Here is a 12,577-nt window from a genome sequence, read left to right as displayed (position 1 = left end):
ATGGAAATATTTAAACAACCCATGCTTTGTAGCTTCTGAAATTCTTTAATGCAAAATTAAAATTTGCTTTAATGAAAGTTTGTTGTAGTTTTTGCACTGTATGTGTCCAATTTTTTTCACTTTGCTGACAGTTAATAGTAACTGTAGTTCATTTACCAATATTAATCAGCTAATTCCTCCATCTATTGCCATACAGGAATATGTATGAAACATGCTCTGTATTAAAAGAATGGTTTACAATTTATAGTATATATGGAGGCCTCGAGCCCCTCTGCTCTATGATGCTTATTGTCTTCCATCCATCTAACTAAACCTAACGGTAGTATCAGTTAACAACAAAACTAATATGCATAGATGCACTCTATGAATATATAGTCCTATTTTACAGTACAATGAAGTTTAATAAGCCAGTCATATATTCATTATATATATCCATATATAAATTCAATCTGAAGCATGATGAACATGATTTGCTGCCTATGTATTTATGTATACCATATTTTACAGACTCTAAGATGAACGTTTTTCTCCAAAAAACTTCCTCCAAAATTCAGGTGCATCTTATACTCCAAACTAATATAAAAATGTCCAGTGTTTGATTTAAAATTCCAACCAGTCTTAAAAATGGCCATGTATTCGATGTCACAGGAAACCTATCTCTCTCTGGGAACATTAGATTCAATTGATAGCGGCAGTGCACTGGTGCAATGAACATGAGTTGTGGGATTGCACAAGCTGTCTCCCTCCTGTTCCATCATTACAAACCCAGAACACCATCTAGCCTATGATGCGACATTGCAGTCTGCAGTGCCAGTGAATTTGAATTGAAAGTGATTTCCGTTATCAGTAACAGTGCAATATTTTTGTTAGTAGCTAGTTTCATAACGGAAAAAATAAAAGTATGATGTGGGCTATAAATTCAAAGTATTAGTATATGCAGAAGAACATGGAAACAGAGCAGCTGAGCGGCATTTTGGCCCTCCAGCAGCAGAAAAACAATTCTGAAGTGGTGTGTTAGTAAAGGAAAACTGAACAAAAATGAGGAAGGCTAAATGTGCTAATAGAGGACTAATAGTAAAATGATCAAAACTAGAATATGAAGTACTGAAATGAATTCAAAGACACTGTCAAAATGGCATTGGCATTAATACAAAAATGATTCAAATACACACTTTAAAGCTAGTGCTACAGTGGACTGCACTAGTAGTGCATTTGACATCTAGATCTACAATTAGTATTGTCATGATTGATTGCATCAGTCTCCAACCAAGGGAACAGACAAAAACGTACACAAGAAACTCATTTCCCAACCCAAATTATTAATGTGCAACAATGATAGCCACTGACGTATGAGAGATATAATACCATTTAGCTCATTTTTTCTAATAATAGATTAAAGATACTAATTAGCCTTATAGTTCTGTTAACAATTAAAGTTCAGACTCGGATGCTGAGGCATATCAGCTAATCTGATAGCCCGTCAAATGGGAACTACTTATATTAATAAAGATTCTAAAGGATTCACTGGATTAGCACTATCATTTTTCTAACAGGACAACACTGGTCCCAATGATGACATTGCCTACCTACATCTGTCATTCAATCCTCTGGGTACTAAGTACAAGATAAATTGGGAACTACATAAGCAGTCAGTTAGCAGTATCACTTTTGCCAAACTTTTGGCTAGTTGGAATATTACAAAATCTATAAACCCATCAATAACATATGCTATGTATATAAAACGTCCTGCACATAGTACATTTCGTATTTCTTCTTTCCCCTGAGACCTCTTGAATCATGTCCTCTCATTTAGCCATGTGCCCGCATTCTTATGAAATGAGGATTAACATAAAAATAATAATTCACAACAGTGATCCTTACTATTTTTTATTTCTTTTATTTTTTGAAGGGTCATATCCCCTACAAATTTCCTAATACACTTTTTTACACAGTTCACATGTGAGTACTCGTATTATGTTTCTGATGGTTGTCTTCAAATTATAAAGATCTAGTGTAATGGTTATAAGAATGGTCCTTAGGATGCTGATACAAGTACAGAAAAGAAGGACTAAGGTCAAGTTTCTGCACAGGATGTCAAAGAAAGACAAGAAGAAAGGACAAATTCAGTAGAATTGTGAACTTAAGGAAAAGAAGATAGACTCCAAATACCATCCCATCCCACCCTCCCCTCTCACTACGACCAGGAATCCCCTCTGAGAATATGGCTTGTCCCTATGCGATGGAGGAGCGATGTTCATCATCCTACAGAACAGGTTACACAAGTCTCCCCTATTGCAGACCTGAAAGTTCTGATTCCAATCCCTGCAACCGTAAGAATCTTACTAATGCCAATGAAGTTACATCTTCCTCCTCAACCATGTCTGATTTATAGTCACTCTAAGGCTATTTATTACTAACTGATCATTCTTCTTATTTAGATTGTATTTTCTTTTCCAGTATATTCCCGTGTTATGCCACTTTCAAACCAGTGAGAAGCCTCACTTTACCTCCTTATCAAATAATTAGAAAAATATTTACAAAATTATATATAACCTTTCCATATTTAAAATTATTAGGAAGTAAAGAATCTATAATACTAAAAAGAAATTAAACTCCTTTAGATTCCACTGTTGTACTGATGGTTGAATATCTGAGAGTGTTATCAGTAACTCAGAATAAATTTTGCTGATACATCTCACGATATTTTCACACATTTGAAACATTATATAATCCTTTCATTGTCTGGATTGCTGGATCCCGTAACAATGCAGTCTTTCACTTCCCAAAGTCCTTGGAAGAGATGAAAAAACTTTCCAGTGTACTTATGAAAATTAGAACTTTATCCATGCATTTGAACAATAACCCTATCTCCTATCTGGAATTCAGGTTCAAGGTAACTTCATTACAATTCTTTAACCTATTTTCTACACTTATTTTTAATTTATCTTCTAATGTCAAGCGACTAATATTAATCCATCATTAACTCTAAGCCATATCAACACTGAAAGTAATGATTTGCCTAAGGTCACCTTGCCTATAATTTCTAATAAAACTGATCCTATGCTAAGATGAGGCATTTCATTTAAAATGGTTACACATTAGGACAACAGGTCCACCTATTTGGTGTACTTTTCTGAATTATGTGCAACATAACCTACCTAGTTCTTTCATGACTCTCACTACAGGATTTTTTTATGGGCAGTGTTTTGACATCATCACATGCTTAACATTATATCTTTCCAACACACTTTTAAAATATCTGCTATTGGATTAGAACCCACTGTCTGATAAAAGCCATTTGGGAATATCAGTATTAAATCAAATACTCTCCTTCGACACCTGAAAACACTTATAGAGGTTGCTATCTTCAGTGGGTACAAACAAACACACTTCGACTAACTTACAACCATCAGAAATATATTTTTCCATCCATTCCATCCAACACTTTCTTTCGGTAACAGACAATATAAATTGACATACGATTTGTAGTTATGGGCTGCATTCTATATTTTATTAATTAGAAATAGACTAAATAGCATTTCTTCCAAAACCACCCACATTTTAAAAAAATAACATTCAACCAAGTGCTAAGTACATTGCTTAACTCCAAAATGGCTGTACCCTTGATGGATACATTCAGTTCACCTATGTGTCACAGGGCCTTGTACACAGGTTCTCCAACTCATATTTTGATTATTACAATGACTGTATAATATTTTATTGTGTAATAACTAGTTACCATTGTCGCTAATGAATAAAGCATTTGCTTGTATGTTCTGAATAACATTATTTAACGTGGGATGCAACATCTGTTCCTTCATGATTATTTGTGCACATTTCCTGATACCTCTGTTATAATCCCATGTTTTCATACAATAATTTCGAAACTTATTGCTGTATATAAATGAACACCGGTCTTTCACAAAACATATAAGTAATCTGAATAAAGTGTGTGCTATAATATTTTAATATCTTTAATATCCTTAATTTCAAAATCGAATTCTTGTATAAATATGACCCAGCTCTTTCACCTATGATGTAATAGTAGATAGTAAGATAATGACTTGATGATCAGTATACACTATGATTTTATTTCCTGCTGAAACATATCTAGTTCATTTGCAGCTCCATACTATAACCTACGTGTCTTCTTCAGCTGTTGAATAACTGAGCTTGTGTTTGCCCAGTATTCAACTGGTTACCCTGCCCATTAGTTAAATCCTCTTAGATGGTCTCACAAGCCAACCCATAGCCTGAAGAATCAGTTGAAATTGTGAAGACCTTATATAGATTGGGATGATATTCTGTTTTAATACCTGTATAATGGCTGGATCAATAATATGTCTCAAAAATTTCACTTCTTTCCTTCCAGATGAAAATTCAGCTGATTTTGTTCTAATACCTATTTGCTCAAATTTATCGAATACTTCTACCAATAAAGCAATATGAGCTGATCATATTTTAAAGCTAATAAGTGGTTGTCAAGATACAAGATAATCTTTTGCAGTAGTGTGTTACCTAGAGCAACATCAAATTTTTGCATAAGCACAGATACTACCCCATTTAAATCAAATGGTAACACTTTAAATTAATACAATCGCCCTCCAAATGGTGTGACACTTACCTATAGACATCAGTTTGATTCATACTAATTAGATACTTAGCATAATTTAACAAAGTCGGTGTTTCTCTCATAGGATGGGGCTTGCTGCTTTCCATTTCTATTATTTGGTTGATTGTTCTACCACCCAAAACTAAATGAACACCTCCATTAGGCATATTAACTGCTAATGGAGGTTTATTGTAGACACTTTGACAACTCTCTACTACTTCTTGCTCCAAGATTCGTTTTAATTTCTATAGTTAGTGATGGCTTCGAAGACATTGGTATACACATGGTTTCGTAAAAAACCGTTTATCGCCCTTATCTTATGCCTGCTTTCATACCTAACTATACAGCCACGTTTGTCTTCAAAAGTCACTGTTTTGGTTCGAAATTTTAAGCAGTTCACCCTGTTCCTCTCTCATTTACTGTATTAGCTACTTGGTCCTCTCACAATGTTTCTGCTGGTTGATTATTCTATATAAGATTTCGATCATGTGAGAGACTTATATTTGCACACAGCTGAAGCTCCTCATTTTCGTCATTATTACTTTCATCAATATTTATAAGTGGGATATAAATTGTTTGTTCCATTACCTTCTCTGCTATTTTCATTCATTCCCATTTTATAGTTATCACTATTATACCTAGACCGTTCATCCACCCTCATTCTTTTACTAGATCCAAGTGTGCTAAATAAAAGAATATTATGTTTACCTTCTTCCATTCCTTCCCAAACATTTTCACTCTAAGAGAGGCTGGCATACAGCTAACCAGTGCCTTCATCAGATGTACCTCACTACTGATTAATATCCACCCTGGATTCTGTTATACAGGCTCTGGTTGAGCAGCAGTTCTAATGTTAATTTCTGCAACTCGCCTTCCAATCAGTACATGTTAAACTCTCTTGCTGAAGTCTTCCCAGTTTATGAATTCCTTAGCATATAAAACACTCCACTTGTGGCCTCACCTTCCAAATGTCCTATCACAGATTTTACTCGCCTCCTGTAGTCTGATGAGGTAGGTAATGTGTCCTCAAATGTTCTCAAGAAAATGGTTGGACTGAATCCTGGAAAACTATTAGGTAAGTGGCTGCCACTTTCTATGTGGAGTTCCTCCCACCAATCTCTGGTAGCTGGGACAGGAATTAATTCAGGTTAGCTAGTACAATTTCTATCCAATGGCACTTTCCCGGTATTAGGTTTACAACTTACAGAATTTTCGACTATGTTAACCTTATCATAGTTCCTCTTGAATTGTTGGTGAAGTAATAGTTCTGCCAACTGGTTTTTTCTACTCGACTAGAGATCTCCTCTCAAGCACTTCACTCTGTGGCATATCTTGACACATCACTAGGATTTGCCTGTTTCGATTCAGCTATTAGTGTCGAATCTATTTCCACTTGCTTCTTAAAAGAGTCAAGTTCCTCCTTTTCCTATCCTGTTTCCTCCTTTAGTATGGTAAAGCATTCATCCTGTCTTTTTTTATTTAGGTCTAACTTTACTTCATCAATTGATCTGAGAAATTCTAGTCTAACCACATCTACATTATTATACACGTCTTGTGCAATATTTTTTCAGTTACTTTCAAGGTCTATGAAGAGATTTACCTTTAAACTGAATAAATCCTCAGGTTTTATTTCGTTCGTTATGTAACTGTGAATCTCAAATTGAACACCGAGTCCTGTTATTCGTTCTGTCACCTCTAACCTTATTACATGGTTATAATTTTTTTTATTTCTCTAATTTTGTCTTTTAATTCCTGAAGTGTTCTGCATCTCCTTCCATTTTTGTCTGATAGCTTGAAAACTATATTTCCAGAAAACCCTATTTTGTTTTATCACAGAATCCTACAATTGTTAAAATTCCTATAGTCACACCATTTTGTTTCATAATCACTCTGAATTATTTCAACCATAATGTTTCCTACTGCAACATAAATATCTTCTTGAAAATGGCCCACTTGTTAGATTTTTAATTGGTGTTTGAGTAGTTTTGACATTGATGACAGCAATGGCTCCAGTTTCCTTCTTGTCGTGGCTGCCCTCCACTGTCTGGCCCCTCACGTCTGCTCAATGACTGCTGCAAGCAGAAGGTGTATACAGCTCTAACTCACCAACGTCCATTCTGATTTGCCCACAGACATCTGCCCCATTTCTATGTAGATTGCGAGAGGCTTCTCAGCATCCACAAACAAAAAATTTTTGGCGTATTCAGTCTTCACACAAATAGCAATGGCGTTATCTGTTTATTTCTGGTTCTCTTCTTTTGGTGTCCTGGCATCTTGGTCAACATGATGTGGTGACATTACCATTTATGAAGTTGCATTCTCGTCATATATATTGGATAAGGCTAGTAGTATTGATCTTAGTTAGACAGATGACTGTGTGCCACCATACAGCAACACCACATACCTAGTAGTTTCCTTTACTTTCTGGTTTGTCCTGATGTGTATTATTATTTCATTCTCGATTTTCCAATAAATTATACTTCAGTTGCAGGCTCGTTTTATACAAGTGTGAAGCGAATGGAAGCTATTTTCTCTAACTTTCTAAAATGTTTTGTCAAAACTGATCACAATTGCTAAACAAACAACTGTCCAGAAAACTATCGATCATGAACAGTACCCAAAGATATTATTGTCCATTAATCTTCATAATTCTCTCACATACAGATAAGAATGCTATTACTCAATATCAGTCACAATGTAATAGTTAGTTCTTTTTCATATGGTATTCCTTCAAATACGACTTTGTGAACAAAAATTAATTATATCAGCAGTCATTAACATTCAGTTCACAACTTTTACACATTGTTGTTACATACTGATACGAAATAATGGACATAACACTATGTATGTTTCATATATTTTTAATGTACCCTCATTAAAGTCAGGTAAATGACTATTCGAATTTCAATATAGACCTACTTCATTTTTACACAGTATTATTATTATGGAGTTCATGCCAGTGTACTGTTGTATTTCTGCCAGGAGCTGACTGTCAGCTGACTTTGTGTAGTGATCTGCCCTACTCCTTACCAAATCAGTAGGTGGACACTGGACCACTTTGTCAGGAACATGTTTTCTCAACATGTAACAAACAGAAGAGACAACGTACTTGAAGATAACTGTTCACAATAAAACTACATATTTATAGAGTTAAATAACTTCTTATTACTTGCTGTCATTCAGTGTTTCATTTAAGAAATTTGAAACACTACAATGTATGTTCATCACAACACTACACTTGTTTATATGTATATGACACATAAGGCTAATTCATTATGGCCATCAAATCATGTCATGTCACGGCATCATCACACCATGGTATATTCACATTGTCCATGTTAGTTCAGTGAGCCCAGTACCAAATGGTGAAAATGAGGTCTGAGATACCTCCCATGATACAGAAAGTCAGAGTACAGTATTGAAGTCGAGGAATTAACAACGATAAAGTTTATTAGTGGACAAAGCAAATAATGTATGTTCTCGATCAATGTTGCATGGGAAAGTATTGAGAAGTAAAACAACATTTCAAAACGTTCACATTTATTTTCTAGTGAAAACATATACATACAAAGGCATGGAACAATATTTATAAGAGAACAAATAGAGCCTGCTGACTTTATCCATTATATTTTTCTACTCACATAACTAATAATGTCTTAAACAACAGCGTTTTCCCACTTCACTACAGCTGAGTTTTTCACTTAACATGTTATTTAATGAAAACTGCTTCATCAACTTGTGTTCTTATTTATATTCAGTGTAGGCATCAGCTCTGGTTTCTAATAGTAAAAACAAAATAATTTTCTGCTTCCAGATATCTAACATAACTTGTGGAGGAACACTCAATGAATTAAATATCCAAGTTATCATGGAACACTTACAGCCTGCACGAAAATAAAGCACAAAATCCTCTACCACATGAGGGATTGCGGAGAAAGAAGATTGATTCCCGATGTTAGGAGAGGACGACACAATCAGAAGATTTTTCCCAGGAAACCTTGTAGTTACATGACATTACATGGTTGTCCATTGATGGCCTGTGTTAATGCCGCCATTTAAATTCCATTGTGGAATGTTTTGTCGCGACAGTACGTGACGTGACTTGATCTGACATGGCGTGACATATAGAGTGAGTTGGGCTTGTTTGACAGCTGTGCTGTGTTGTCATATTGAATGTTCTGGTTTGTGGATAATAGTCTATGGTATGGATGGGCTTCTCTAGGTTTGCAGACATCTCATATCTGCGCAATTTCCGAGACCCATGCTATGATCTATACATGCATACATCATGTAGCATGGATAGATCACTGTGTGTCGACCTACCTAAAAGAACAACATATCTTGCATTATTCTAACCTATTTGATAAAAGTATAGCCATTAGACTGTGATGTCGGCTTCAGGACAATCTACACTGGCACTAACATTAAGTCACCTCGCGCCAGCATTCCACCAAAGTGATTCACACTATCTGCCAAGTCACACCACATGATTTTGCTTATGACAGTATAGAATGGTGAAAGTGAGGTTACGAGTTTAGATCCATATTAGAAAATATGAAGTATAGAGTCAGAATTGAGCAACTAAAAACGATAAAGTCTATTAATGGCCAATGGAAAACAATGTAACGTATGTTCTTGATCAGTGCTGTGTAGGAAAGTGCAAAGATCTGGCAATTATGGACGCAATCTTGTAGAAATCTTATGAAACAATTTCAAAGTGAAGGTATGTGGATCTGTTAAACCTGGTGCACCCTCATGCAAAGTTACCAAAAACATCTAGCAGGACAGTTCTGACAGCAACAACAGAAGTATTGTGTTGATTGTAGGTGCATATTATATTTACTGAAATGAATTGGCATCTGTAATCCGTAATAATTCATCAAAAAAAGTTTTGCATCACCTCAGTTCCGAGACTTCCGGAACCTGTACAAAAAACTTGGAATAGAGATCAACATAAACATCATTTCCGCCCTTCTCATCGCTCTTGAAAACCACACATTGCTTGTTGTATCACCATACAGCTAGACTTTCAGCGGTGGTGGTCCAGCTTGCTGTACAGACCAGTACCTCTAATACCCAGTAGCACGTCCTCTTGCATTGATGCATGCCTGTATTCGTCGTGGCATACTATCCACAAGTTCATCAACGCACTGTTAGTAGATTGTCCCGCTCCTCAATGGCGAATCGGCGTAGATCCCTCAGAGTGACTGGTGGGTCACGTCGTCCATAAATAGCCCTTTTCAATCTATCCAAGGCACGTTCGATAGGGTTCATGTCTGGAGAAGTTACTGGCCACTCTAGTCGAGCGATGTCGTTATCCTGAAGGAAGTCATTCATAAGATGTCCACAATGGGGTGCGAATTGTCGTCCATGAAGACGATTGCCTCGCCAATATGCTGCCGATATGGTTGCACTATCGGTTGGAGGATGGCATTCACATGTAGTACAGCCGTTGCACCGCCTTCCATGACCACCAGCAGCGTACATTAGCCCTACATAATGCCACCCCAAAACAGCAGGGTACCTCCATCTTGCTGCACTCGCTGGACGGTGTGTCTAAGGCATTCAGCTTGACCAGGTTGCCTTCAAACACGTCTCTGGCGATTGTCTGGTCGAAGGCGTTTATGCTGAAAAATGTAGAGAAGGAAGCTATTGATCATTATATAAATGTTAGCTGTCCAAAAGTATCTAGGGAAGTACAAAAAAACCTCAGTAAAGGGTGGATTGCAGCAAAAATTATTCAGAGTAGAAAAGAATTAAAAGACGTGTATAAAAATTGTCAATAGGATAAATGTTTAGCAGATGTTAAGGTGTACAGCGTCATTAAGAAAGCCAACATCTGGATGGTAATGTGATAAAAATCAGCTGCTATAAGCAAAAAACTGAAACCTCATCAGATGTCTCCAAAACTATATGGGAACACACAAACATAAGCAGGAGAGGGACAGAAGTACCAACTCATGTAAATATCGCACTTACAAAGGAAGGAACATGACTTAATGATCTGCATGAAGTATCTGATATTTTCGATAAGTACTACACAGATGTTGAGGATAGGCTGATCAGAAACCTAACATCCAAACACCAAATAACGTAAAAAAACTCCAAGACAGTGACTGATTGTAAATTCCCACCACCTAGAGATGAGCCAAACGTCGTAAATATAATCAGACCCTTAAAAAAGAAAAATTCAGATAAAAGGATGGCATATCTCCTAAAAGAATTAAGCATATTTCTAAATTCACAAATAAGCCTCTACAGTCCTTGTAAATCAAATACTACAGGAAGAAATATTTCAAAATTGCCGAAAGAAAAGCAAAGTAATTCCCACATACTTAAAAGGGCAGACAAAGGGAATTATAGCAACTGCAGACCTATTATAGTCACATCTGTACTGTCCAAATATGTAGAAATAGCTATAAAGGATATGATAGTAAATTTTATAGAGAAATGTAAGATAATAAATAGTGCACAGCATAGTTTCAGAAAAGTTCGATGTAAAAAGGCAACAGCGGCATATTGCACAGCTTATATAGTCAGGGCAATGGCAAAACAGGAACAAGTTTGTAGCTTATTCCCTGACCTATCAAAAGCTTTTGAGTATATATATCACAGAGTCCTGTTACAAAAACTAAATTAGTATTGCACAAGAGGCAGAGCAAACTATATTATAAACACATTTATCGAAAATAGCCAACAATGTGTAGATGTAAAGTATAGAATGGGTAACAGATTGAAAATGTGTTCTCAGCATTCAAAGAGGTAAAATATGGTGTACCGCAAGGTTCGGTATTGAGACCATTAATTTTTATTGTCTGGGTAAATGACATGCCAGAAACTGTAAATGAAACACTGTTGATGTATACTGATGATACATCTCTACTAATCAAAAGTAAATTTGTAAAGGACCTTAAAACCAGTTTAGAGGTGGACAGGGCACACAAATATTTTGGGTGTGTAACCTTTTCATAAATGAAAGTAAAACAGCTTACATTGAAATACAAGCAAATATGGCTGTCAAAGTATATTATCTTGATATCCAGAATTTCAAAAGTTCACTGGAGAACGTTTCTGCACTTCATGGTGGACAGTCTCATGACATGGGAGACTCATATGGAAAAACATGCTCAAATATTAGTACAATATATTTCTCATGAGAATAATGTCACAAACTGTTTTCATAACATTTTGCTAAAAATGTATTATGCTCGAATTTACCCACCTATCTCTTATCATATACCTGTGTGGAGTAGCACAACCAGTACACACACAAGCAGATTACTTAAACTCCAAAAGAAAGTGATTATCTGCATTGGAAACCGGTCCTGCCGAAATATATTGAAACAATTGAAAATACTGACAGTGCCTGCACTGTACGCATATGAAAAAATTATGTGTCTGAAAGTATATACTGGGTGTTTCACTAAATGTGTTTGCCTCTGTAAGTTACGAAGTAATAGGCAACGGAAATATTTATTGGGGTAGGTCACCATAAGAAACGTTACATGTCTGCAGAGCTATGAACATAGTTGATTGTGTTATTATCCAAATAGTTACAGCAATAAGATACAATTTTTTAAATGGAACAATAGTTGTTTCTGTCATTCACTGGAATCAGTAACACCAGCTGTGTATACATCAATTTAAATTACATTCCTATCACTTTTAGTTTGGTAGCTGCAACCCTTCAAAGTTTCAGAAACAGATACCACATGCTGTACACAATACATGGCTGTGTGGTGGGTGATGGTTGTTCTGGCGGTGGGAAGTTGATTTAAATGAGCTGTTCAAATGTCTGTCCATGTTCCTGAATGCACAATGCAATGCGCCTTCTAAAGGATCTGTGGACGAGATGTAACATCGCTGGTGTCACGGAGCAACAGGCATCCTCGATGCGCCATTTTAGATCATCTGGGCTTGTGGGCTCAGTGACATAAACACTATCCTCTAGATATCCCCACAAAA

This window comes from Schistocerca serialis, chromosome 2 (genome assembly GCF_023864345.2).
Source record: "Schistocerca serialis cubense isolate TAMUIC-IGC-003099 chromosome 2, iqSchSeri2.2, whole genome shotgun sequence".
Taxonomy (NCBI): domain Eukaryota; kingdom Metazoa; phylum Arthropoda; class Insecta; order Orthoptera; family Acrididae; genus Schistocerca; species Schistocerca serialis.
The sequence above is the reverse complement of the archived record's forward strand: the minus strand, read 5'-3'. Positions refer to the sequence as shown.